This window comes from Drosophila tropicalis, unplaced genomic scaffold, assembly GCF_018151085.1.
Source record: "Drosophila tropicalis isolate 14030-0801.00 unplaced genomic scaffold, ASM1815108v1 contig_409, whole genome shotgun sequence".
NCBI classification, from domain to species: Eukaryota; Metazoa; Arthropoda; class Insecta; order Diptera; family Drosophilidae; genus Drosophila; species Drosophila tropicalis.
The window spans coordinates 288,848-314,179 of record NW_027172872.1 but is presented as its reverse complement, the minus strand read 5'-3'; positions in this window follow the sequence as shown (position 1 = coordinate 314,179).

Genomic DNA, 25,332 nt, shown 5'->3' with positions numbered 1-25,332 from the left:
GCCACTTTGTCGCACCGCATCCAGGGCTGCCATCTCTCAGCACATTTGTACCCATATGACACTACATTCGGTCATCCTGAAAATTATCTGCCTCAGATGACCCTTCGAGATCGCTTTCATCGTTGCTCTCCATATAACGCCAAAACTCAATGTTGTCTTCACTGGTGGACGTCTGATTTTGGACCCTGAAATTCAGCAGATTTTTTGACTTCATACCTGCCATTTCTATTTGTTCGTTTCCTCTTGCAACTCCTGTAGTTGTTTGGACGTGTTCGATCTTATGGTTCGTACAAAATTCCTTAAAATGTTTACACGTAAATGCTGCACCTCTATCGCTGATGAAACGACGCGGATTTCCAAAAATTGTGACCAAATCAGCCCACTTATCAGCACCAAATCCGTTTTTTGATGCATCTACATATAATTGCGTTTCAGCTGAGTGTTTGAAAATTTTCAAAACTGGTTCATTCATCAGACTTTCTTTTTAATTTTTCAATCGCTTTTATTTGAGGACTGTCTATTCTAAACTCTGCATCTTTTTTTGAAACGTGGTCAACGGCTTTGCTATTATTGCATAATTACGAATAAATTTTCTAGAGTAGCCTGTTAGTCCTAAAAATGGCTGAACACCTTTGATATTTTTCGGCAACTGGAAATTTTTGACTGCCTTGACTTTCTTTTTACCCGGACATACTACTCCATCTTCTATTTTGTGGCCCAGAAAATTGATTCTTCTTTTTAGAAACTGGCATTTCGACCATTTGATCTGTAAACCATATTGTTCTGTCTCTTCTAAAACAGTCTTAACATTATCCAAACATTTTTCTGCTGTAGATCCGAATACCACGATCTCGTCAACATAAATTTCCATAATTCCTGCATTTATCAATTTCTGGAAGATGTAGTAAATGAATCTTACAAAAACTGCTGGGGAATTACAAAACCCAAAAGGCGCTTTATTAAATTCAAAAAGCGTTTGCTTTGTCATGAATGCGGTATATTTACGACTTTCTTCTTCTATGTCAACGTGGAAAAATCCGTTCTTAAGATCCATGACTGTAAAATATTTTGCTTGTTGCATTTTCTCTAACACATCTTCAACGATTGAAACTGGAAATCTATCTTTCAATACGAGCGTGTTTAATTTTCGATAATCTATGCACAGTCTGTGCGATCCATCTTTCTTTTTTGCTAGCACTACTCTGCTTGACACGTCTGAGTTGGACTGACGAACGATTCCTTGATTTAGCCACTCTTCTACTTGGTCTTTTACAATTGTCTGTTCATTTTCCGATAGACGACTGGGACTTTCTCTAAATACGATATTATTACAATTTGGCAGTATAGTTAACTTTATAGCGCAACTTAACGGGTTATCTTTCGGCTTATAGTCCTTAATTAATGCAGCGAGTGTATCAGCATATTTTGGTTCTACATCAATTTCATTTACAGAGCTTACCACATTTAAAACCATCAATTGGTTCTTCTCATCAGCGTGGAGGCTAAATGTACATCCGTTGGGATCCATCATCACCGTAAATTTTTTGACGGTGTCGTATGCAATAAGTACATCAACTTCTGATTTGGAGTTAGGGACGATCAGTATTTTGTGTTCTGTAATTAATCCATCTACCTTGACTGTAGTATTAACCTCGCATATAACCTCTAAAACAAACTTTCCAAGACCAAACAATTTTTCGACGTGACTTTGCATCTGAAGATCCTGGTATTTGTCTCGTCTCATAATAGTAACGTCTGCGCCGGTATCCACCAAACAAATAACTTTTTTGCCATCAATCCAAAATTCCTTTAATCGGCTGTCTTCATCGAACTTCCGTACTATATTTACTTTATGCTTTCTTTTAGGACAATCCTTTGATATATGGCCTATACCGTTACACTTAAAGCACTTAGAACCCACATTGCAATCCGATTTTTTATGATCTGTGGCTCCACAGTTGAAGCAATGCACTGTTAACCTTTATAGTTTGAATCAACTTGAACAACTGACTTCGTATGGACAATCTGGCGACGTTTGTTTTGGGCGTTTCTGGTCATCGTTTCTACTAGATCGTAGCTTTTTCTTAGCTGCTCGTCAACGATATATGTAATAATCGATTTGTCCTCGATTTCACCAAGAGCAGCAATTTTACGCATCTGTAGTACATAATCATGAAAATTTTCTGACTGCAACTTTTTGCGGCTTCTCAACTGTTAATGAATCTCTGCGCTGATTAATTTTTGGTCAAACTCGTCCATCAGGGCTAAACACAATTCTTCATAATTGCCAACTATAATCGCTTCCAAAAATAACTTTGCAGTTCCCATCATTTTATTACGTGCATTGACAAACTTTTTGTTTCTCGCTCAGCTGATATGCCTCCGCATTTTCTTCAAATTCTTTAGCCACTGTCCAATTGGAATTTATGTCCCATCGAAATCCGGCACCACCTTTGCAAAACTATCGACTGTTACATTTGAGAATTTATCGTTACGTTGCGAACCGCTGTCTTCAAATTTAACTGACAACATTTTGATCAGCGTCTCCAATTCGCTGCTGCGCACACACGTGTACATGTTTTCATTGCTTCTATCTTCACTCTTCGTTTCTTCGGCGCCAGTCTGCCTCGATTCGTCTGCGTCGTTTCTGGAAGTACATGGGTATCTGTGTCTCTTGCGCTTACCACTTTTAAATCGGGTTGATCTGTTATTTCACTATTCGACGTAAATGTGCTGTTTAAATTGTCTATCTGAACGTGGTAATTAGACTCTTTTTGATTTTTGGCACCTTTTTTCTTTCCAAAACACAACATTTTTATCAACTTTGTTCTGTCTCTTTTTGTTCACTTTTTTCACGTTATTTCAACTTGTATGAATGTTCTGTTTTTTTCTTTTCAACGATTGAGCGATTGAGCCACCACCTAAGAATTATTGTGTGTATATAATATTGCTACCTTAAGTTGATCTTAGCATTTACTCTTACGTAAGAATTCAGACTTTAAGCAGCCGATTCACTCTCTGAGTCTGTTACCACTGGTGGGAGAAAACTGCAGAGTTCCTTCTTCTTGAAGGACCAAAAGTGATCCATCCGGCTCGAAGGACCAAAACATGATCCATCCGGCTCGAAGAACTAAAATGAATAGGGATTCCAGGGAAAAGAAAAACATCATCGTTAAACAAAAAGAACCTGTTATATTTTAAAAAGTGTTGTATATAAAGAACCAGACCTTGAGGCACAATTGTTCTTAAAAATATTTATTCTAATGCCGTTTTTCGGGGTTTGAAAATTGTATATATTTCATCCTCAGCGTTGGCGATTTGATTTGGCGCCATTGTTATAATCTTAAGTGTTTTTCCACAGAGTGCGGATGCATATTGTGTTTGGTTTTAAGCAATACTTTATATATGAATCTTTATGACTTATTATTTCTTTGCAAAAAGGTCAGTAGTGTGCGACGCATCCGTCTGTCCGTCCGTCCGTCTGGATCTGCTAGACTGTTAGAGCTACAGTGTTGAAATTTTCAATGTAGTCTTGTATATACTACAGGGGTTCTATATCTCGGATTCAGCCGGATCGGACCACTATATCATATAGCTCCCATAAAAACGCCAAAGTCACGAACAGTGACTTTTCTCAATAACTTCGTTATTTTCTGTGCTAATATCATAAAAACTTTATAATAAAAAACAGTTTATTACGCCTATAAATAACTGTGCCAAGTTTGATCAAGATCGGGCGACTAAATCATATAGCTCCCATAGGAACGATCGGTCGAAAACAGTGACTTTTGTAAATAATTTCGTTACTTTTAACGCGATTGCATTCAAATTAAACATTTGTTAGTTTAATATATCTGTTAATGACTGTGCCGAATTCGATAAAGATTGGGTGACTATATCAAATAGCTCCCATAGGAACTATCGTTGGAAAGCAGTGACTATGATCAATATCTTCGTTATTTCCTATGATTGTAGGCCATTCTTTCGCAAACATAAGCCTTTTTAGATAAAACGTTCTGCCACATTGATGCCTAATAGATAAGGAAAGAATTACCAAAAAAGTTGCAAGGGCCCTCTGGTTTATTTTGTTTTATCGGCATCGCGATCGAAAATTATATTATATTATTAAATCTAACTTGCACCGTATCACTCGTTTGCGTTTTTAAGTGTTTGTGTTAATCATTTTTAACAACTTTAATTTCGTTTATAACCTTTGTTGGTTTCTTTTCTCCCTCTCTCTCGCACCTTAATCTCATTTTCTTTTATTCTCTTTTTTTTTCTCTCGTTTTCGTTTCTCTCGTCGCCGTTATTTGCGCTCATACTGCAGTCTGTAATTTAGACCGGTGGCACCCATAGCCGTGCGGGCACTTTTCTTCGGCAAATGATCGTTTTCCATCTGTGTGCATGCCGAAGTCAACACGAAGTGCCTGAGAGCGAAAAACAGAATTAGTCTGCTGCAGCATTTCGACGCGAGCGCATCTATGTCGCGTTGTTGAATAAATGCACATAAAAATTAATTTGGGGGTTGTTTTCCAACTATTTTCTTGCAGCAGATCATCGATTGTGCTGGTTTGAGCGATTGAACCATATTTAATTCACTTTTCATTTTCGCAGTGTAAAGTACACTGACAGTTTGAGCTGGCCTCTTTGTGCCTACCCCTGATTTAGACTCTATATCACTTAGTCAGTGCTCTCTTTCTCTTTTAACCCTTGTGCACCCTCTTAACCCTTGTGCACCCTCAATATCTCACTTTCTTATTATTTATGGACCTCAGAGTGAGTTATATATTTTAATACCAAAACATTTCTCATTTTATTTGTTTGGTTACTAATTTCATCTTATAACTTCATAATGCCTGTCTGTTCGGTTAAAAATTGTTTGCAGCCAGCCCCACCCCTGAATAGTTTTATTTACTGTTGGTTGTGTAAAACTACAGTACAGGTTAAGTGCGCCGGCTTTACATGCAGGGTAAAGGATCATTTAGATCAAAAAAAGGGTTTTAAATGGGGATGTGAGTCATGCCGGATCGTGGAAGATGAAATGGAACTTTTCATGCGGCAAACAAAGGATAACCTGTTGAGTCTGTCCGCCAGTTTTCTTAAACTCTCGCAAGAGTTTAAAGCTGTCGAGTCTCAGTTTAGTAGTTTAACGCTTCTGACTGAGTCTCGAAAGCGTAAGAAGGCGGGAGAACAGACTTCTTATTTGTCCTCGCGTTTGCCGGTCACCACATCTATATCGGTTCCGACCTTTTCTCAAGCAAGGCAAACTCCAATTCCACAGACGATGTCTGTAGTGTCCGTTTTGTCTGGGCAAGAATCTACACATATGGATTTTGCCGACAGGGATTCTAGTGATAGTAGTGCTGATGCTACAATTAATGCGGTAGCTGATGCAATACCTGCAATGCCGAAACCATTGGTGGGAGTGCCACCTAAAAAACACATTTTTGATTCGAGACTTCTCCCTGATGCTACATCGGATGACGTCATGGCCCACATTCGGGCTAAACTGAATGTCTCCAATTTATCCATAGAAAAGTTTAAATTTTCATATTCTAGAGAAATTGCATCTTTTAAAATCAGTGTTCCAATTGAGTTCTTTGACAGTATCTGCAGTTCTAGCTTCTGGCCGAAAAGCTTAATTGGAAAGGAGTTTACATCCACAAAAAGGAAGACACGGGGCCAAACAAGGATTCCTTCACCATCTATTCCTCTTTCTTCTTCATCTATTCCCACTCCTTCCTTATCTATTCCTTCTTCTACTCTATCAAAAAACTAACAACATCCTTCTCTTTCGGCTATCTGAATGTCAGAGGCCTTAATACTAAACTTACTAAACTCTTTATAGATAGTCTGGCTTTTGATTTTGACCTAATTGCTTTTACTGAGACTTGGTTAAAACCTGACGTTTTTGACGCCACAGTTCTACCCTCTAAATTCAATATTTTTAGACGTGATCGTACTGATCGTAGGGGTGGTGGAGTTCCTATTGCTGTAGATTCCGACCTAGCATCGGGTCTGATAACAATACCTGTTTCAAGTAGTATCGAATTTATATGCGTTAAGGGATCTTTTACTCGTTTTTCCATTTTTGTTACCTGTTCTTACATTCCGCCCCAATCGGAGTGGCCAACCTAGTTCCTACATTTAGATTCTATTAAATTTATACTTGAACCACTTTCTAACAGAGACTTATTAATTGTCCTTGTCAAGCAGACCATCAACAAAATCGTGACACCCAGAGGGCAGCAACGTTTTGCTACCATTAAGTGTTGACCAAGTCATAGTGGGCAGGTTAAATTGTCCTTAGGGACCCTCCCCTCTGGGTGTTACGATTTTGTTGATGGTCTGCTTGAGCTTTCGGTGGCCCAGCTGAATTCGATTACTGTATCTGATTTTTACTTCTGATCCTAGTTTTTGTGAAGTATCTAGAACTAGTCCAATGGTGTTACCAGAGGATAGTTATCATCCAACTTTTGAGTTATCTATTGAGTTTCCCAGCCGCGAGCCCATCTCCGAGTGTGATCCTACGGTACTCACCCGATGTTTTCGGAAGACTGACTTTATCGCACTAAACAATGCCTAGATTCGGCCTCTTCTGATCAATCTATTTCTAAATTATTTGCTAACTTCTTCTCGACTACGTACATATCCACTTAGTACAACTCTAGTCAGATATATCCATATCCTGTAACGAAATCCAACTGCATTCTTAATCCTATTATAACGCAAAGTTCGGTAGCTAAGGAACTAATGACGATTAGGCCGGTGTACTCACCGGGCCCAGACGGTATTCCCGCTTGTGTCCTGAGGTTCTGTGCGGAATCAATTGTGATCGCCTTTATTTAAGCTTTTTGAGTTGTCCGTTACACTGTCCGAGTTTCCAACTATATAGAAGGATTCGTTTATTTTACCTCTTCACAAATGTGGCAATAAATCTGACGTCACTAATTACAGAGGAATTTCTAAATTGTCAGCGGTATGTAAACTGTTTGAGAAAATGATGACCAATTTACATCTTTTGTAATCCTAGGATTTAAGTCACAAAAGCAAACTGATGTTATATATACGGATTTCAGTAAGGCTTTCGATTAGGTAAACAATGCCTTACTATTACATAAGCTGAATTTAGTTGGCTTTCCGGATGCTCTGCTTGCTTGGATTTCACAATATCTAAGCAATAGGAGGCAGAGGGTTCTTTTTAGGTCCTCTCTTTCTAAGATCATTTGTGTTGAATCAGGAGTCCCACAGGGCAGTCACCTTGGCCCATTACTATTCACCATTTTTATTAATGATCTCCCCACAGTTCTTTTAACTTCCAGAGTTCTTATGTATGCCGATGATGTAAAAATCGCTAATCGCATCGTAGACTTTCTTTCATGTCATACCTTGCAAGCTGACCTCAATGCTTTTCAGGGGTGGTGTATGGCTAACTTGTTATCTCTAAACTGTTCTAAGTGCAATGTTATGTCTTTTTTTCGAGGTTCTCCCCATTTAACGATTTACTTTTTAAATAATTTCCCATTAGAATGAATTAATGATACTTCCTTGGTTGTAAAAGATTTGGGGATCTTAATAGACCACAAACTTGGTTTTAATCAGCATATATCGACTACTGTTAGTAGGGCTAAGAGTATTCTTGGCTTTATAAAGCGCTGGTCGAAGGAGTTCAAGGACCCATATACTACCAAAATACTTTTTACTTCTTTAGTCCAACATACTTCAAAAGCAGACGAAGAAAACGACGAAGAGAGTTCGGAGCGCGAGCGTGTTTTAGAGATGGCAACAGCAATAGATCAGCAGAGCAATGTGACCAGAGCAGCTGAGCAGAAAATGAATAATTGGACTTATGCTGGCTACCAGATGGCCAAGGAACTGCTGCTGGATTATAATGGCGGACCAAACGTACAAAATTGGATGAACTCAGCGAGAATCAACGTCATTTGCTTTGCGTTGGAAAACTTAAGAGCAATGCACTACAATGGCGCAAGCCCAAAACGTATATTGAAGTCAGCGGACAAATTGTTGGACGAGTTGGTGATGGCGTTTGGTTCCAAGAAATCGAAAGCAGAATTACGGCGTGCTTTTGAGGCTTGTGTCTGGAGAGATACCGAGCGATTTTCAGAATAATTTGAAAATAAGGTGAAGCTAGCCCAACACGTCAATATTGAGGACGACGAGCTACTAGATTTCATCATACAGGGAATTCCATTGGAGAGCATGCGTTTACAAGCGCGTGTACAATGTTTTGACAGTCCAAACCGATTGTTAAGAGCATTTGCGGAGGTCCGGCTGCCAAGTAAAAAGTTCGTCGAGAGGCAAAACAGGGTACCCAAGGACTCGAGGTGCCATAATTGTAATTTTAGAAATCATTGGGCGAAGGATTGCCTAAAGCCTTTAAGTGTTCGTGGATATTGTTATAGGTGTGGTGCCAAGGAGCACCTCATAGCGCAGTGCCCACAAAGGAAGAAGCCAAAGGATGAAGTAAACAATTATGTAAGATATATTAAATTATTTTTAAGAGACTATAATCATAAACCAATAATTACAGAGTGCTTCATAGATTCGGGCAGCGCCATTTCGTTTATAAAAACTTCAAAAGTAGCTAAGGATGTGGAGCTAAATGATAATTTTGAAAACTTTTGCGGGCTAAATCAAAGTCCTTTACAAATTTTTTGAAAAATACAATGTAATGTTTTGAAAAGTTCAATAAAAATTTATTTTAATGTAATAGTTGTGCCTGACGAATCTATGAGTAGCGACTTAGTATTGGGCAGAGATTTAATAAAAAAATGTAATTTAGAAATTAATGTTGAAAACGTTAACGTTGAAAATGATTACGTTGGAAAAAAGCGAACGTAATTTGTTAGAAAATCAGGAAAATTATTTAGGTGAAATGCTGGAAAATTAAAACGGAATAGAAAGTCAAGTTGTTAGAAAAGATAAGAGAAAAATTGTTAGTAATGTAGATAAAGGCGAAAAATGGAAAGATGTAGAAATTAATATTAGAAATGTGTTGGTAGAAAATTTTGAGAAAGAAATGTTAGTAATCAATTTATTAGACAATGCACAAGAAGAACTTGTATACAACATCGGTGAAAGTGTTGTTTTTAGGACTCGATGTAAGTTTTTCAAACTATTAGAAAAATGCTATATTGAGCAGAATAGACCAAAAAATCCAGATTTTAAATGTGAAATGAAGATAACTCTTGAAAATACGAAACCCTTCAGTTGTTCACCTAGAAGATTACCATATACGGAAAAAGAGAAATTACAGATATTAATAGATGATTATTTAAATAAGGGACGGAAAGAAAACAGGAGATTTGCGTCTATGTATGTAAGAATTAGTGTGTGTATTCAATAATTGTTGTTTATTAAAATTAATAATAGTTAGATAGCAAAATAGTCGGTTGAAGAATTTAAAATTAAAGGAACTCTGACACAACTTTAGATGACAACTTTAGCGACCTTACGACTTTAACAACTTTAAATACAACTTTATCAACTTTTTGTACATCTTCTGCTTTAACGTCTGCTCTCTATCGTTCCTTCTGTCGTTCTCCCTTCTACCGATGATGCCACACTGTCGCACCGCATCAAGGGCTGCCATCTCCCAGCACATATGTACCCATATGACATCCTGAAAATCATCTGTCTCAGATGATTCTTCGAGATCGCTTTCCTCGTTGCTCTCTATATAGCGCAAAAGCTTAATGTTGTCTTCACTGGTGGACGTCTGATTTGGACCCAGAAATTCAGCAGATTTTTTGACTTCATACCTACCATTTCTCTTCACTTTGATGATTTCGTATGGACCAATGAATTTATTCGACAGCTTCTTGCCCAAAACGAATAGCTACTAGGTCGCTCAACTGATAACCGTGGCATGGCTTACGTCTCTGGTCGTATTGGCGCTTGTATCTAGTCTGTGCCGCTAGTATTTGCTGTCTTGCTTCTGTTCTTATTTGATTTCGCTCATTTTGAAGTCCATCTAATAGTTCTTCTTCCAGAATTCTTTGTAACTCAAGGTCTGATTCGTTTCTCATTTTCAATCCGAACATAACTTCAAAAGGTGTAAACTTGGTCGACGAGTGAACATTCGAGTTTGTAGTACGTTGTACCTGTGCAGTGTACCTGTACCACTTCTGAGGCTCTGCAGCTGACATCTTGGCTAAGACAGAAAGTATGCCTCTGTTGACTCTCTCTATTTGTCCGTTATGGTTCGTGCAAAATTCCATAAAATGTTTAGACGTAAGTGCTGCACCTCTATCGCTGATGATACAACGCGGATTTCCAAAAATTGTGACCCAATCAGTCAAGTGTTTAACAACTTCAGAGGCATCTGTCGATTTTGTAGGATATAGCCATATAACGACTGCGAATATGTACTTGTAGTTTTTTGAAGTTGGATCCAATGACCCTAAATGATCAACGTGTAGCGTTTTCAATGGAACTTCTCCTTTATCAATGCAATGTAAAAAATCCTCCTGCTTGCCCAACTTTCTGTTGTGTGTTATGCACTGAACACAATTTGCGATGAACTGACCAACTTTTTTGTCCAAATGCGGAATATAATAATCTTGTTGAATAGTTTGGTTTGTTTTTTGAACACTTACATGTCCAAAGTTGTGAGTATTCCTTATAATCTCCTTTTCCATGCTCTTCGGGGCTGCTAACAAAATTTTGAAAGCTGCACAGTCTGTGACCAGAAAAATCGATCCCCATCAAATAATGGCGCAACTTCTTCGTAGCTAGATATGCTGCCTTGACCTCTAGAAAATAACTGTGTAACTTTTCCTCCTGATCGCGTGTTTTCTTGCTCCAATAAAATACAGGGTTCCACTTATCATCACGTTTCTTTAAGAGCGTAGCACCAAATCCGTTTTTTGATGCATCTACATATAATTGCGTTTCAGCTGAGTGTTTGAAAATTTTCAAAACTGGTTCATTCATCAGACTTTTTTTTTTGATTTTTCGATTGCTTGAATTTGAGGACTGTCCATTGTGAACTCTGCATCTTTTTTAGCAACGTGGTCAGCGGCTTTGGTATTATTGCATAATTACGAATGAATTTTCTATATTAGCCTGTTAGTCCTAAAAATGGCTGAACACCTTTGATATTTTTCGGCAACTGGAAATTTTTCACTGCCTTGATTTTCTCTTTACCCGGACATACTACTCCATCTTCTATTTCGTGGCCCAGAAAATTAATTCTTCTTTTTAGAAACTGGCATTTTGACCATTTGATCTGTAAACCATGTTGTCGTGCTGCTTCTAAAACAGTCTTAACATTATCAAAACATTTTTCTGCTGTAGATCCGAATACCACGATATCGTCAACATAAATTTCCATAATTCCTGCATTTACCAACTTCTGGAAGATGTAGTAAATGAATCTTACAAAAACTGCTGGGAAATTCTTTTTTGCTAGCACTACTCTGCTTGAAACGTCTGAGTTGGACTGACAAACGATTCCTTGATTTAGCCACTCTTCTACTTGGTCTGAAACAACATTTCCAAGACCAAACAATTTTTCGACGTGACTTTGCATCTGACGATCCTGGTATTTGTCTCGTCTCATGATAGTAACGTCTGCGCCGGTATCCACCAAACAAATAACTTTTTTGCCATCAATCCAAAATTCCTTTAATCGGCTGTCTTCATCGAACTTCCGTACTATATTTACTTTATGCTTTCTTTTAGGACAATCCTTTGATATATGGCCTATACCGTTACACTTAAAGCACTTAGAACCCACATTGCAATCCGATTTTTTATGATCTGTGGCTCCACAGTTGAAGCAATGCACTGTTAACCTTTATAGTTTGAATCAACTTGAACAACTGACTTCGTAAGGACAATCTGGCGACGTTTGTTTTGGGCGTTTCTGGTCATCGTTTCTACTAGATCGTAGCTTTTTCTTAGCTGCTCGTCAACGATATATGTAATAATCGATTTGTCCTCGATTTCACCAAGAGCAACAATTTTACGCATCTGTAGTACATAATCATGAACATTTTCTGACTGCAATTTTTTGAAACTTCTCAACTGTTAATGAATCTCTGCGCTGATTAATTTTTGGTCAAACTCGTCCATCAGGGCTAAACACAATTCTACATAATTGCCAACTATAATCGTTTCCAAAAATAACTTAGCAGTTCCCATAATTTGATTACGTGCATTGACAAACTTTTTGTTTCTCGCTCAGCTGATATGCCTCCGCATTTTCTTCAAATTCTTTAGCCACTGTCCAATTGGAATTTATGTCCCATCGAAGTCCGTCACCACCTTTGCAAAACTATCGACTGTTCCGTTTGAGAATTTATGGTTACGTTGCGAACCGCTGTCTTCAAATTTAACTGCCAACATTTTGATCAGCGTCTCCAATTCGCTGCTGCGCACACACGTGTACATGTTTTCATTGCTTCTATCTTCACTCTTCGTTTCTTCAGCGCCAGTCTGCCTCGATTCGTCTGCGTCGTTTCTGGAAGTACATGGGTATCTGTGTCTCTTGCGCTTACCACTTTTAAATCGGGTTGATCTGTTATTTCACTATTCGACGTAAATGTGCTGTTTAAATTGTCTATCTGAACTTGGTAATTAGACTCTTTTTGATTTTGGCACCTTTTTTCTTTCCAGAACGCAACATTTTTATCAACTTTATTCCGTCTCTTTGTTTCACTTTTTTCACGTTTTTTTTCAACTTTTATTACTGTTCTGTTCTTTTTCAACGATTGAGCGGTTGATCCCCCATGTAAGAATTATTGTGTGTATACATACATATGTATGTACCCATATGACACTACATGTATAGACTTTAGAAAATTGAACAAAAGTATGGCTAAAGATAACTATCCATTTTCATTAATAGACGATCTCCTAAATCGCTTAGCACAAAAGAAAGTATTCACAAAATTGGATTTAAAAAATAGATATTTTCATGTGCTCATGGGCAAGGAGTCGGTAAAATTTACATCGTTTGTAACACCATTAGGCCAGTATGAAGTTCTTAGGATGCCAATGGGATTAAAAAATGCACCGCATGTGTTTCAACGGCTTATAAACAGCATTTTTGATGACATGATTAGGGAAAACAAAATTATTTTATACATGGATGATATAATGATTGCTAGCAAAAATATTGAGGAAGATTTAGAAACGTTAAAAGAAGTATTCAAGAGATTGGAATGGACGAGTTCAACTAGCCATGTCCGTCCGTCCGTCCGTCCGTCCGTCCGTCTGGATCAACGCAAACTCCTCCTAGACCGTAAGAGCTACAGAGCTGAAATTTCGCACGTAGGCTTGTATATACTGCAGGGGTTGTATATCTCGGATTAAGCCGGATCGGACCACTATATCATATAGCTCCCATACAAACCCCAAAGTCACGAACAGTGACTTTTCTCAATAACTTCGATATTAGAGAGTTTATTACGACTATAAACGACTGTGCCAAGTTTGATCAAGATCGGGTGACTATATCATATAGCTCCCATAGGAACGATCGGTCGAAAACAGTGACTTTTGTAAATAACTTCGTTACCTTTAACGTGATTGTTTTCAAATTAAACATTTCTTAATTTAATATATCTGTTAATGACTGTGTCGAATTTGATAAAGATCGGGTGACTATATATATATATATACCTCCCATAGGAACGATCGGTGGAAAACAGTGACTTTGATCAATATCTTCGTTATTTCCTATGATTGTAGGCCATTCTTTCGCAAACATAAGCCTTTTTGGATAAAACGTTCTTCCACATTGATGGCTAATAGGTAAGGAAAGAGTTACCAAAACAGTTGCAAGGGTATACAAACTTTGACGCGGTCGAAGTTAGCCCCGGCCCTCTGTTTTTTTTTTTTTTATTTTATTCTTATTTTCCCAAACGCACTACAGTAACTGAGGCAAAATACCACAGTTTTGAGCTAGAAACACTGGCAATAATATATGCGTTACGCAGGTTTAGAATTTATGTCCAAGGAAAACGTTGTAGAATACTAACGGATTGTAATTCTTTGACTTTGACTTTGAATAAAGTAGAGTTTAATCCAAGAATCGCTAGATGGGCGTTAGAATTATGGACCGGTAGATTCAGGAAGCTCAAAGAAGTATATTTTAGTTGTTGTAGATGCATTTACGAAATTTGTTTGATTATACACCACGAAAACTACAAACACTAAAGAAGTCATTAAAGCATTAGGAGATTGGTTTCGATCATATAGTATACCGAAATGTATAATATCGGATCGAGGCAGTTGGCAGTCGGAAGAACTTGAAGATTTCATGAAAGAAGCGAACATAAAACATATAAAAATAGCTACGGGATCGCCACAAGCATATGGAGAAGTGGAAAGGATTAATAGAAGTTTAGGACCTATGATTGCAAAACTCACCGAACCTGAGAATGTATTGTATTGGGATGTGGTCATTGAAAAAGTCGATTTTTCGTTAAACAATACACAACATCGTAGCATCAAAAAATTACCTGTAGAGATGCCTTTTGGTTTAGCACAAAAAGGAGAGGTTAGTGATGATTTGAAAGAAAAGTTAGACGGAGTGACAAAATTAGATGAAGTCAGTGACAGAAATGTAGAAAATATTAGAAAACAGGCAGAATTAAATCAACGGTTAGCTCAGGCCGATAATGAAAAATACTATAAAGAGGGCGATTATATAATGGTTAAAAATTTTTATAGTACCGCAGCAATAACGAGGAAGTTAATACTGAAAAATAAAGAGCCGTATATGCTAGCAAAAATTTTGAAAAATGGCAGGTTTTTAATAAAAGATGTGGATGGATTTCAATTATGGCGCAATCCTTATTAAGGCGTCTGGAGTGCCCAGCATTTATGACATTGGATAAATAAGTAAATGGTGGAAATTAATAGCAAACTATATAAGTTATATAAATGTTAATTTATATCTTTATTTATGTTTGATTTATTACAAGCCACAGTTTTGTGCGCTTGGAGTCCGAATTATAACTAACTTAACATTATTAAATAAACTACCCAAGAACCCTAAGCATTGGCCATCGGAATGCTGACACTGCGCCTCGTGCCGCTAGCAGCGGTCAACGTCTTGCGGGCCGGCTCATATTACCCAGACCGTGGGATCGCTGACCCAGCGATCGTGGCCACTGCCAAGTGCAGTATTAGCTATATTCATTTGCTCATGTTAACTCCTCCCTCGCTTAAGTGGAGGCCGTCCCCGGACTTCTGTAGGTCAAGAGACTTTTGAAGAGTTGTTACTAGGTTGCGTCTCTGGAGTCTGCGAATAGCCAGATAAATTGCGAAGCAAATTACGACTATCCCAATAGTGACACTGCTGCTCAATACAGGGCCCGATATTATTTTTGAGCGTAGTCCGGTTATATGCCGGAGGTTGTTTATGCTCAGCTCGTGGAGGAAAGGCAGGCTTAAGTGTTCCCGGTACCTCGTAATGTTGATTTGTGACTCGGCTGACACCATTGGCTTCTTTCTGAGCACATCATACTTGTTGACAAACGTTGTTTGGTTGATGGTAATTTTGTCGGTGAATGTCACCAGGTAGGTGCCGTTCAACCTTTTTTTCGTTGCCGACTTCGTCTATGATGTCCATGGTGGCGTCGTTGATGATAACCATTCCCTCGTCCACAACTATCAAGGGTTCCAGGTGACCTGGTCTGGAGCTACAATGGGATTGAGTTCCGGCTACTAATTGTTGCGTGCAGCCATTCGTGGGCGATCTTTTGCAGAATGTTGTGGTTACCGCCAATTGGCAACCCTCGACTGAGAATAGCTCCATACCACAATCAGCAACTACGTTTCTGTTATTAAAATCTAAAATGATGTTATCCCGCTCTACCGGGTAAAGGCTGATTTTCTTACAGACAGATTCTGGGTGAGGATATTTGATTAAAAAGTACAAAATGTTAAAATTTTGAAAAACCTTAATACTACCTACATCTAATAAATCTGACACACTAATATTTGTGAGATTTTTGTTAGTCATTTCATTGACATCCAAGTCATCAAGGATTATTGGGTTCAACAAATTCGCTTTTGCCAAAGTGGTTGTTAGAATTAAATTTTCAAGGTCTGAAATGACCATTCTGTTTTTTGCTAGGATGGTTTCATAAAAGTGTTCGTGATTGACATTTTCTGTTTTACTTATTTGGTTTATGGAGCTCGTTATTGCATTTAGTTTTTCCTGTAATTTGTTGTTGATCTTGACTTGTTTATTTTCTGACTCTATTAATTGTTCTTGTTTAAATTTGATCTGTTCCCAGTCGTCAAAATCAGGAGTTCCGGCCACTACTTTCAATGCAGTGCCTAAAATATTTAGGCTTCTAGCGCCTCTATGATGAACCGTCATTGTTTCCAGTAGTGTGTCGATTTTCCTAATATCTGTCAAAATAATTCTTTTAATTTGATCTTCCTTAAAGAATTCAATAGTTTTCCTGGTCTCGTCCGCGTATGTCCTGTACGAGGTAATGTTTGTCGTATGTCCGAGGTAGCTGTACTCTTTCCAAACTGTCACGTCTCCGTCCAGTATCTGTATAAAGTCTGCTTTGGTATAGTCTGTGATTTTCATGGTCATTGTCGCGTGTGTCCTCAGTATTATCAGTATCAGTATAAAGTCCGTTCTGTAATTTCTGATATTATAAAATAGTCTTATTACTCTAGTAGTTGTAGAAGTGTGTAAACCTAATAGAAAAATAATTTTAGAGGTTCTATTTTAAATTGTCCTTATGGACCTCCCTCCCCTTTATAAGGACTTTAGTTCCTAGGTCAGCCTCTACAATTCCTTCCTTGTACAAAGGAGTAAGTTTGTTACCAAGCCGTTTGTTTGACTTTACCAAGACTTTGTCACCCCGTTGGTATTTTTTGTCTATTCTAGTTCTGTTTTCCTGTTCCATCTGTTTGCTCTGAGCGTCTTTTATCTTTTTGGCAATTTGCAATCCCTCTTCTACCGTAGTTTCATGAACTGCTTCAATTGGTTTTTTGTTCAAGACTGAATGGATTGACCTGTTATACTTTACTGTTGCTAGTAATATAACATCGATAGTGTCACTAGCTTGGGTTGTTATTTTGTCGCATCGTGCGATCTCAAGTAACGTGTTGTGGAATCTTTCCACTTGGCCATTAGATGTACTGTGTAGGGGTGGGGCGTTGACGATTTGTATTTCAAACTCATTTAAAAGGAGGGACCTTATTGTTTCAGAGTTTATTGACCTTTCATTATCGCAATATATTGTCTTAACATTAGCAAAGTAATTGACTAACTGTAGAATGGCCGGCTTTACGTCAACTATGGCTCTCGATGCTATAGGTTGGACTATCGCAAATTTAGAAAACTTATCTATGCAGGTCAGGAAGAATCTTTTATCTGTGGAAAAAACGTCGATGTGTAAGAATTCTCCTGCGTAAGCTGGTACTGGTGTGGTACCCAACTTATGTTTTTTTGGATGCCTGTCATATTTTGCGACAGAGCAGATCTTGCAATTGGCTGCAATTTCTGTGGTCAATTTTCCCATGTTCGGGAAAAAATAATCTTGCAGAATTTGTTTCATGTTTTCCTGGGCTGCACGGTGCGCCCTGTTATGTTCGGTCACTACAATTTCTTTTTGTTCCGACTTGTCTGGTACATCTGTAACGATGTGTTTGCAGTACCAGAATTTTGTTGCCGGATAAAGTTCGACCAATTTATGCTGAATGAGGGCAAGAGTTGGCAGTTCGCAATCTGGTTTCGAAAACAATTTAAGGGCTTATCGGATACATCAATAGTGTAGGACAGAGACTCTTCACTATGGCAGGTTGCCCTATCGGATTCCGAATCTGGTGCTTCGAGGCCGTAATGTTCTGACGCGAAAGGGCGTCTGCTACGAAGTTTTCCTTTCCTGGCTTATAAATTATTTTTGCGCCATGTCCATCAATATATGCCTTCCAGCGTATTAGTTTCGCATTCGAATTTTTGTCTGATACGGCGAAGGTTAATGGCTGATGGTCGGTAAATATATTTAGGTCTCTTACTCCGTAAAGGTAGTTTCTCAAGCTTTTTAGTGACCACACTATGGCAAAAAGCTCTCTTTCGTTAGTCGCAAAATTTCTTTCGTTATTACGTAATTTACGGGATATCATGGTGATTGGTCTGCCTTTTTGTGAAAGGACACCGCCTAGCCCATCACCAGACGCATCTGTGGTAAGATCGAATGGTTGTCGATAATCTGGGTAGGCTAAAAAAACTTCCTCTGATGCTAAAATATCTTTTAGCTTGGAGAATGTCTGCAATTGTTCTGAACTAAACTCGATTTTTATTTTCCGAGACATGTTCTTGCTAACTTTTCCATTATCGCCCTTTAGAATATCTGTAAGGGGACCTGCGATTTTCGCGAAGTCTTTTATGAAGCAGCGATAATAGCTGGCAAGCCCGAGAAATGATCTGAGATCAAAAAGGGTACTTGGCGTTGGAAAATTTTTGATTGCCTGAACTTTTTCGGGTGAAGTTGTGATACCATCCCTAGATACGATAAATCCCAGATACTCCACACTTTTTTTAAAAAATTTGGATTTTTCCTGTGATACTCGCATCCCCGCGTCCTGAAGGCTTTTAAGGACCCATTCAATGTCCCTAACATGGTCTTCCTTTGTCTCAGAAAAAATAATAACATCGTCTATATAGACGTAGCATGTTCTAATTATCTTTTCCCTAAGGACGTCATCGATGGCCCTCTGAAAAATACTGGGTGCATTCTTGAGACCGAAGGGAAGTCTGCAGAATTCGTACTTTCCATTATTGACAGAAAAAGCAGTTTTCTCCCTGTCTTTTTACGCTAGTGTTATTTGATGAAATCCCAATTTAAGGTCCAATGTTGTAAAATATTGGGCCTTTCCCATGTTCGACAAGATTGTTGAAATCATTGGGATAGGGTACTTGTCATCGGTAGTATTTTGGTTTAGTTTCCTAAAGTCAATTACTAGCCTCTTTTTATGGAAGCCGTTTTCATCTGTTCCTTTTTTGTCGACCACCCAGGTCGGATTATTGTAGGGAGATTTTGAGGGTCGAATTATGCCGTGGGCTAGAAGTTGTTTAACTTCTGCATTGACAAAGTCCGTAACGCCCATTGGGAGCGGGTATAATCTGGAGTATACCGGTTCCCCATTTGTTCGAATAGTTGCTACAGTATTTATGTTATATGGCAGAGCCTCGTCAGGGTCTGCAAACGCTCCTACTCTTTCATCCATCATCTTGTTGAAAGACTTAAGTACAGCAGCCGGGACGTCTGTATCGTCGATATAAATGAAATTTACTTGTGGGCAACGGGAAAAATTAATGGATTCAGATCCATTTTTTGTAACTATTTGGTTGTTTAGCAGATTGATAGTTGCTCCGACTTTTTTTAAAAGGTCGAAACCAATTATGCCGTCGAAATCTTCCGGGATATTTATCAAGAAGAAATGTGCTTTAAGGCCAAAAATATGTATTGGGCATTTTTCCGTTACCTTTGAGGTCCCATGTATGGATCTGACATTAAATGGTTTTTCTGCGGGGGTGATGAATTTTAGTACCGCCATTGGACGAATATAATTTTTTGAGGCCCCCCGTATCGATAAGTAATTTAATTGTTTTTCCTCCTACTGTTCTCGTGATGAACGGTAGAAGGGAGTGTTCCCTAAAAAATTACAAGATTCTTCACTATCTGAAAGGTCATCACTAGCTGCCAGAGCGCTCGCCTCTGCTTTTGTCTGATAGGCTTCTTCCTCAGGAGAATCCTGAGACGTGAAATGAACCTGCTGATTCTTTTTCGAGCCGAATCCAGATTTTGTGGACTTATTTCCCGAATATCTGGTTGGTTGCTTATACTTTGAAGAGGAGTCAACCTCCATGGGTTCTGGTGTTGAGAACGCCTGAGCCCCAGGATTTTGTGGTGGCTTCCCTTTGTTATTTGGTTTTTCCTGAACTCTAGTATAATGAGGAGTCTTCTTGTATGCCCCTTGGCTATTTTCTGAGCTCTTATTCTGGCTAGTATTGTTTCGAAAATTTTGGTTCTTTTGTTCGAAGGGCCCTGAGCTTTTTCCTCGGTAGCCCGCGCAAAGCTTGCAGCGAAGGCTGCGTAGTCGTGGCTTACTTCAGCTTCGTGCGCTAATGCTAGCGCAGTGGGTAAATCCTTGGGTTTTGCTGGTAGTACTACCGCCCTGAGGGATTTCTTAAGCCCCGACACAAAGGAGTGTAGCGCATCAGACCTAAACTGCTCATTAAGCACGTTCGCTGATGTGCCTCATGTGTCATTATTGTTTTATTAGTGAGGAGGGTCAATGTTTTTTCCACCTCGTCATAGTACTGAGACAGCGATTGTTCCCCCTGTCGTAAGGTTCCCAACTTTTGCTGAATAACGCGAATGGGCGTTTTGTCAGCATAGGTGAAGTCTAGTCGAGCTATGATCGCATCGACATTTTTTACAGTGTTGTACGATGCTAGAGTGGAACTAGCGGCACCTTTAAACTTATTCCTGATTATGCCTACTGCCTGGTAGTGGGCGGAACTGCCCCTATAAGGTCGAAATAGTTCGTATGCGAATGAAGCTGCGGAGCGCCATGAAATGTATTCGTTTTGATTGCCATCAAAATCTGGCAAGGATCTAACAATATCTAATGGTTCCTTACACTCTATTCCTGGGATGATTTCGGCATCCCTATAAACCTCAACTTCCGGTGCGACTGGTTTTAAACTTTCTAACTGAGTCCTTAAAGACTCCATTTCGAGGTTTAACTGTTGTGTGAAAGTAGACTGCATCTGTGCAGCTTGGTGATCAAGCGCAGTCTGCACTGCCACTTGCACTATTTTCATCACCTCCTCTGTTGTTGGCATTTTGTGTGTTTCTTTCACTAGCTCGCTTTTGCCTTCTATAACCTTTAACAACTCCTCGTCACTACTATCACTATTTTTCTGATTATTGGTGTACGTATCTTTCACTTGCTCAGTGTTGCCTTCTATAACCTTTAGTAATTCTTTGTCACTACTCTCACTATTTTTTTGGTTATCTCTCCACATGAACAGACGGGAACAAATATTTCGTTTAATAGTGTAAAATGTTTTCGATTCAATTAAAACAGAGAATGTCAACTTCAAATTTTTTGTTTAACAACCACCTTTAATGCCAAGCGATTTATTGAATATTTACACAATCCCAGATTTATTTATTTAGACAACAAAAATCTCACTTACATTTTCATTTTCCTGTTGTTAAATTTCTATGCCCTCTTGTTGCTGGATTGTGGCCGACGGTATTCTGGTGGAGTTTTTTTTCGTTTGTTGTTGCTGCTTTTCGTCTTCAATTTCTTTTTCTTCGCCGCTGCCGTCACCAGCCCAGTGACGTGACTATGTTGTTGTATTTTCTTTTTTTTTTTTCTTTGTTTTTGCAGTGATAATTTGTTCACTACAATGCTTAAACTTTTTGTGTTTTTTGTTTTTTATTTCAATTCTATTTTACTTAGAATTGTTTTTTAAGTTGTGGGCACTTTTAGTTTCCTTTATTTTTGTAGTGATAATTTGTTCACTACAATGTTTAGACTTTTTGTGTTTTTTGTTTTTATTTAAATTCTATTTTACTTAGAATTGTTTTTTAAGTTGTGGGCACTTTTAGTTTCCTTTATTTTTGTAGTGATAATTTGTTCACTACAATGTTTAGACTTTTTGTGTTTTTTGTTTTTATTTCAATTCTATTTTACTTAGAATTGTTTTTTAAGTTGTGGGCACTTTTAGTTTCCTTTATTTTTGTAGTGTTAATTTGTTCACTACAATGTTTAGACTTTTTGTGTTTTTTGTTTTTTATTTCAATTCAATTTTACTTAGAATTGTTTTTTTTTTTAAGTTTTGGGCACTTTTAATTTTAGTTGGGCGCCAGTTATATAAATGTTAATTTATATCTTTATTTATGTTTGATTTATTACAAGCCACAGTTTTGTGCGCTTGGAGTCCGAATTATAACTAACTTAACATTATTAAATAAACTACCCAAGAACCCTAAGCATTGGCCATCGGAATGCTGACACTGCGCCTCGTGCCGCTAGCAGCGGTCAACGTCTTGCGGGCCGGCTCATATTACCCAGACCGTGGGATCGCTGACCCAGCGATCGTGGCCACTGCCAAGTGCAGTATTAGCTATATTCATTTGCCCATGTTAACTTATATATATATATACATCGGTACTAGGTTTAAGAATATAATTAAATTGTAAATATATCACTATAATATAAGAAAATAATCAAATTGTAAATTTATGTTAACATTACATGACAAAGTTCGTCAAAATAATAAAGTAAAGCAGAGATTAAGAACAATCTTAAAGTCAGGACGGCCGAGCTGTAGTAGGCCCAGTGTCCAAAGCATAAGAAGCAGTGGTATTGCAACCACTGTTTAAGCACCGTTATAACTTTTGATATAGATTCCTCACTCTCTGATTTTATAAAGCGTCTCTCGCTCTGCCTTGCAAGCAACGATGCTCTCTTTATTGTTGAATATCTAACTCTCTAACTACTCTGTCTGCGAACAGAAAAAAAGGTGGAACTAGCTGGTAGAGAGAACGAACTTTTGCGCCTTGTTGGCAACCCTGAGTCTGGCAACTCAATCAGCTGGCTGGCGACAAAACCAGGCGTCCAGATCTTGGCCTAAGATGTTAAAGACTTTTTACCCGATTTTGACTGTAATAAAAATGTTTATGGTTGGATATCTTCCGTGCACAATTTGAAAAGATCATTCAACTTGAACGAAAATAATATACGTTTACTTGTCTTTCGCAAACTAACGGGCAAAGCCTTGGAGTGAATACACTCAAACCCAGAGTGCTTGAGTCAGCCTAAGGAAATCATATTCGATGCTATGGGCAAAGTCTTCGGATCAAAAAAGAGTAATGTAATAATTCGTAGAGAGTTCGAAGCACGCAAGTGGCGCATCGGCAAACCGTTTCTGAATTATTTTAACGATAAATTTGGCCTGGCTGGTAGCTTGCATATGCCGGAGAACGAGATGGTCGAGTATATTGCTGACGGGATACCAGATTGTCACTTGCGAGAGATGGCTAGTATGCAACGTTTTGGATCTAAGGATGACTTGTTGGCAGCATTTGTCAATAAAATGATGCAGCGGGAAAAACCTGTATCTCTGCCGATTGTTTTCGCAAAGTAGAAGCCTACATTCAGGTGCTATAACTGTAATTGTACGAATCATCTAGCAACCTAGTGTAACAAGCCAATAAGAGCAACTGCTGCTGGCTTTGAATGCAGTAAAATGGGTCACCGAGTGGCAGATTGCAGTCAAAATAAGAAGAAGCCCGCGGCAATATCAGATGCAGTTAGATTAGTTAAAAGAGAGTTCGTTTCAGATGAAAAAGGTATCATTTATTTTGACGACATTATGGTAGCAACAAAAGATTTCGATACGCATCTAGAAATTTTAAAAGAAGTATTTGACAGATTGGTTGAAAATAAATTGGATAAGTGCGAGCTTTTTCAGACGAGTGTTAAGTACCTTGGGTATTCGATTACATGCAAAGGAATTAGAGCTGACGACAAAGGTATACAAGCAGTAAATGATTTTCCAGTTCCGACTAAGGTCATCGAGGTTCAAAGTTTTTTTTAGGATTATGTTCCTATTTCCGTAGGTTTATTAAAGATTTTGCTACTATTGCCAAGCCATTATATGACCTAGTTAGAAAAGACAAAAAGTTCGTGTTTGGAAACTTCGAACTTAGTACGTTTAAAATCTTGAGTCTAAGTTAGTAGATGCCCCAATACTTGCGCTTTATAGTCCAAATGATGAAACCTAAATTCATTGTGATGCAAGTTTTTTTGGTTTCGGATCGATTTTGCTACAAAGGAAAAGCGATGGTAAATGGCATCCAGTTTTCTATTTCTACCTATGTGGAATCTAGATATCATAGCTTTGAGTTAGAAACATTGGCGATAATTTATTCGTTAAAACGATTTCGTGTATATTTGCAGGGAAAGCATTTCAAGATCGCGACAGATTGTAACTCGCTTACATTGACACTTAGCAAAAGAGAAGTTAACCCCAGAATAGCCCGTTGGGCTCTAGAGTTAGAAAACTACGATTATGTGCTAGAGCATAGGCCGGCAACGAGAATGCAACATGTAGATGCTTTAAGTAGATATACTAACATTATGGTTGTGGAAACTAACTCGTTTGAAGATAACTTAGTAATATGTCAGAACCAAGATGATGAAATTAAAGATTGAAGTCAATGATAGAAAAGTATGAACACAGTTCTTATAAAATTCATAATTTATAAAAACTACAAAATGGTTGCCTTGCTTTTGACGTCCTGAAAAATATGGAATCCTATGTCCTCTTTAAGTATCATAATGAGTTAGGCCACACAGGCATAGACAAGATTGTAGAAGTTATCACAAAGTCGTATTGGTTCCCAAAGTTAAGAAAAAAACAGAAAAGCATATAAATAATTGCATAAAGTGTATAGTCTTTTCGGCAAAAAATGGAAAACAAGAAGGTCATATCCACAATACACCTAAGCCTGAGGTGCCATTCGAAGTGCTTGATGTGTTTTACGTCTAACGAATTTTGTAGTTTTTTACAAGATCCAAATGGTTCGCCACAGGCGAATGGCCAGGTTGAAAGGTGTGTCCAAAAAATTAGTGCCGAGATTCAAAGGGCCTTTTAAAATCGTTAAGTGCCTCGAAAATTATCGATACGTTGTAAGTGACGTCGACGGATTTCAGCAGTCGAAGATTCCTTATACTGGAATTTGGTCTATCGCAAATATGAAGCCATGGTTCAATTGGTCAGATGAAACTAATAAAGTCAACGTAAATATAGAGAAAGATGAAAATACGAATGAACAGATAAAAATAAATACAAACCTAAACGTAAATGGAAATTCTATTAAAGAAAAAGTCAGTATGTTAAGCAAAGAAATAAGTAAATTGGAAAGCGCTAAGAATGACAACAGTACACACAACTATAATACGAGAAGCAAGTGTCATCATAAATAAGAGTAGGATCGGGTGATCTTTACTGTCAGAATGGCCGAATTGTAGCAATATGTATTAGTATTAAGTATATCTTACTCTTTCTCCCAGTGCAATATGTTTAGCCTTAAATATATCTTACTCTTTTTCTCTGTTACAAATAAGCTTTAAGTTATATATTACTATTACATTCGTGATGCAGTGGGAGAGTGCGAGAAGTGTGCTGTCTCACTTATTAGAAAAAGAACAAAAAGAATAAAATAAAATAATGAGAGCGAGACAGTCTTGAAGAAGAGCTCACCAAAGTCAGACGTGTTTTACTCGCTATAATTTGTTAGT